This window comes from Chrysemys picta, chromosome 3, assembly GCF_011386835.1.
Source record: "Chrysemys picta bellii isolate R12L10 chromosome 3, ASM1138683v2, whole genome shotgun sequence".
In the NCBI taxonomy this organism is placed as follows: domain Eukaryota; kingdom Metazoa; phylum Chordata; order Testudines; family Emydidae; genus Chrysemys; species Chrysemys picta.
In genome coordinates, this window is record NC_088793.1 from 109,400,966 (window position 1) to 109,405,790 (window position 4,825).

A 4,825-nucleotide genomic window follows, 5' to 3' on the forward strand; every position below is an offset into this window, starting at 1 on the left:
TTTATTCAGTCAAAACTCCTGTTAACAATTTTTGTGTCTGTGAACCGACTTGGCTTTCAGTTCTGTTGGTAGGTATGTGTGTCAAGGAATGAACAGCCAAGGGAAGGTATTTAAATATTCAAATTCAGTCATAGTTTATATCTTCACATTCTATTACATACATCAAAAATATGACCCTCTTATTTACTATAAAGTAAGCATAAAAATATCAATTATAAGCCTATATCAGTTCTTACACACACAAAGCTACATTAAAAGAACATTAATGTTGCAAAGTAAAATACTCAAACATTAGAAAATGATAGAACTAAGGTTACCTGTTCAATCTTAATTTGGCCTCTGGTGGATAGCATAACAATAGTCTTTAATTACATGATCCTATTGTATTTCCTAGGGTTTTTTAAAAAGCTAACTGAAAAACAGAAATTCCATCCTGTGGCATCATGTGGCCACCCACATGGTGCAGCCATGTGTCTGGAACCTTTAGATCCACTGCACATACCTCAATCACTTGAGCTAAGGTAGTAACGGAGAGCAGTAGTAAATTGTCATCATCCATGTGGACCAGCACTTAAGGGAGAGGAGACACACACTTTGCCAGTGGGTTTTCTGACAGCAGAGGAAGGGTGAGTCTTGGGTTCCAGTCCAGGCTCTGCAAGGGAGTGTGCTGTAGTGGGCACAAGCTCTTCTGCCCGTTTCCTCCAAAGCCTGACCCCTTCTGCCCATCCCCTGCAATCTATTTCTCTCCCAGTCCTGTCTGTTCCCTACCCTGGCTCTTGTTGCAGTGTCATTCTCATCACCTGCTGCAGGGGTGGCCAACCTGAGCCTGAGAAGGAGCCGGAATTTACCAATAGACATTGCCAAAGAGCCACTGTAATAAATCAGCAACCCCCACCACTCCCAGCACCTCCCACCCACTGGCAGCCCTGCCAATCAGTGCCTCCCCCTCCCTCTCAGCACCTCCCGATCAGCTGTTTTGAGGCTGGGGGTGGTGAGGAGACAGGAAGGGGTGGAGTGGGGTCAGGGCCTTTGGCAGAGCCAGAGGTTGAGCAGCGAGCACCCTCCGGCACATTGGAAAGTTGGCGTCTGTAGCTCCAGTCCCAGAGTCGGTGCCTATACAAAGAGCCACATATTAACTTCTGAAGAGCCACAGGTTGGCCACCCCTGGCCTACTGTGATGGGGTGTCTACCCACACAAGACTGGAATGGATTAAGATGGCCAGGCAGGCCACTTAACTCCACTGGCTGCATCTGGAGGAGGAGCCAGAGAGTAGGGGGTTTATTGGGAGCAGGCTCAGCAGAGCAGGAACAAGCAGGATTTCCATAGAGCCAGGGAGCAGACAACAGAAGGGGACTGCAGGAAAGCAGGCTGCAGTCACTCCCTGGGAGGATGGGGGTGCGTTAAGACTATAAAGGGTGATCCACAGTTTCTCCCTGGGAGGAGGGAGTTGGGATGCTGGCAAGCCCAGAGAGTGGGGAGACATGAAGGTAGGAGAAGGCTCTGGGCAGAGCAGCAAAGAACAGCAGTGCAGGCCTTGGCTGCTAACTGGAGGGCCCCTGAGCTGGAACCCAGAGTAGAGGATGGGCCCAGGTTCCCCTACCAGTCACTGAAGACGTGGCAAATACCAACAGTGTTTAGCTTAACGAGTTTTTAAAACTGGTTAGAATTTGGGGGAAGTTTTCTTCAGTAAAGACCCAATTTAAGGCAGAGTATGTTAGTACAACTCCGACTGAGTAAATTACACTAATCGACTCACAACTGAATTTGGCCCCAACTCTTTGGGGCACTATCATAGATTCATAGATTCTAGGACTGGAAGGGACCTCAAGAGGTCATCGAGTCCAGTCCCCTGCCCTCATGGCAGGACCAAATACTGTCTAGACCATCCCTGATAGACATTTATCTAACCTACTCTTAAATATCTCCAGAGATGGAGATTCCACAACCTCCCTAGGCAATTTATTCCAGTGTTTAACCACCCTGACAGTTAGGAACTTTTTCCTAATGTCCAACCTAAACCTCCGTTGCTGCAGTTTAAGCCCATTGCTTCTTGCTCTATCCTTAGAGGCTAAGGTGAACAAGTTTTCTCCCTTCTCCTTATGACACCCTTTTAGATACCTGAAAACTTCTATCATCTCCCCTCTCAGTCTTCTCTTTTCCAAACTAAACAAACCCAATTCTTTCAGCCTTCCTTCATAGGTCATGTTCTCAAGACCTTTAATCATTCTTGTTGCTCTTCTCTGGACCCTCTCCAATTTCTCCAGATCTTTCTTGAAATGCGGTGCCCAGAACTGGACACAATACTCCAGTTGAGGCCTAACCAGCGCAGAGTAGAGCAGAAGAATGACTTCTCGTGTCTTGCTCACAACACACCTGTTAATAAATCCCAGAATCATGTTTGCTTTTTTTGCAACAGCATCACACTGTTGAGTCATATTTAGCTTGTGGTCCACTATAACCCCTTTATAAAGCCCTGGCCTGTGTGAATGCCCCGCCCACTGATTAAGGCTCAGCCAATTACCAGAGGCTTCTAGCTTTCAGACCTTCCTTTGAAGCTCACAGCTTCCAAATGCCAGCCACAGCACACGGTCCTCCAAACAACCAAACAGACTGACAAACACAAGCTCAGCACACAGCAAGTAACCCCCAAACACAAACACACACTACAGACATTGTCCATGCAATACTTATTCATCTTTATTTGATAAATGGTTACAAGTAATGGGGTTCAGTTTGTATTCCCAGCAGTTTTTCTGCCATCATACTGTGTTTGCATATCTGCCCTACCATGTTTGTATTAGTGAATTCTGGGAAAATCTGGACATCGTGCCTCAGGCCCCTGTTCAGTAAAGTATTCAAGCACGTCTGGTGTTAAGCACCCGAGTTGTCCCATTGAAGCCAATGACACTATTACATTTAAATATCTTTCTGAATTAGGACCTCAGTAAAAGAAAAAGCAACTGGAGAACATGCACACTGACTGATCAGTATCAGCAAAATGTGGGGCAATGTGTGGGCTTTGTACTTCACACAGAGCAGTGAAGAAGGACTAGCCAAACTGGTTATACAAATTTAGTTAGGGTGTCCAGTCCACACTGCAAAAAAGCTAAACTTGTTACAACATGATGCTTTGTCTACCCCTAGGCCTCTGGCATAGCAAAATACGGTTAGCTCAACACAGTTAGTATACTTACCACAGACACAAATGGAGTTTTAACCTTGTTGTATTCAAACACAAGCTATGTGTACAGCCAAACATGCCAGCAACTAATTACAAGTTATAACATGAACAGGGCCCAAAAAACTGTATTCTAACTTTCTGCCACTTCTGTTGCTACTGGTGGTTGTTGACATTCACTGAGGCAGCGTCTGTTCCATCCACAATTCTCAGTCTATCACTTACCTCCCTTCTCCTCTATCATTCTGCGCAGTGCCTCCTACTTCCGATCAGGGGCATAGCCATCCGTGGGCTGCAGCCAACCCACTTAGCATCCAGGCCCACCCCCCAGCCCCAGCTCTGCTTCAGCTCCAGCTTATCCCACTCTGTCCACCCGGCACTCCAGCCGGGGAGCGGGGTTGTGATGTGAGGGTTTTCTCCGCCTGCCCGGTGCTCCAGCTGGGGAGCAGGGTCGGGGCGCAGGGGCTTGCCCTGCTCTCCAGCCAGGGAGCAGGCAGAGCAAGGCAAGCTCTCATGCCCTGACCCCGCTCCCCGGCAGGAGCACCAGGCGGAGAGGTAGAGCAGGCAGGGTGCCCATTTTTCCAGGGGCCCACAATTGGCTGGGGGCCCTGGGCACGCCCCTTTGGCCCAGTAACTAATCTGCCACTGGGAGGAGGGTAAGCTTCAGGAGAACCAGTGGCGGCAGAGGAATCCTCAAAAAAGGTAGTCCTGCCACTTGGGGAGCCAGGACCGGCATGGGACTGGGATGGGAACCATTGCCGCTGGAGAGTGGCTTCTCCTCCCAGAGCTGGATATGAGCGTGGGGCCCCAGGAGGCCCAGGCCAGAGCGTCCATTGCCCCCGCAAGGCTGGCTGGAGGGAGTGTGGGGCTCCCCCATCATTGCTCACCCACTGTCAAGGCCCACCCAAATGTCCCATCCTAGCTACATCACTGTTCCCGATATCCCATGCTCTGATCCATCCCCACCCACTCTGGTCCTCCTGTTCCTCTACCCTGCCCGTAACTGTACTCTTCACCCCCCTCACTCCTTCATACCTCCCCCCACTCACCCTGCTGCTTCTTTGCTCTGATACTCCATTCTCAATCATCTCCTCCCCCACACCCTCCACTCCCCACACCCTTATTTAGCTCCCCCAACCTGCTCTAACTGCACTAACAATGAGGAGTCCTTGTGCCACTTTAGAGACTAACAAATTTATTTGGGCATAAACTTTCGTGGGCTAGAACCCACTTCATCAGATGCATTGAGTGGAAAATACAAGTAGGCAGGTATAATTACACAGCACATGAAAAGATGGGAGTTGCCTTACCAAGTGTGTGTGTGTGGGGGGGGTCAGTGCTAACGAGACCATTCAATTAAGGTGGAAGTGGCCCATTCTCAACAGTTGCCAAGAAGGGGTGAATACCAAGGGAAGGAAAATCACTTTTGTAGTGCTAATGAGGCCAAAGCAATCAAGGTGGCCCATTTCAAACAGCTGACAAGCAGGTGTGAGTATCAGCAGAACAGGGTTAAAACAGCCACTTAAGCGAGGTTGTGCTGACCCCTTGCACTAGGTGCCCATCTGCTGCAAAGGCCCCTTCTGAACCAGAGCACCAGGAAGGGGGTAGCAAGGGACAGTTGGGCCCAGCAGCTAGCTACAGCCAGA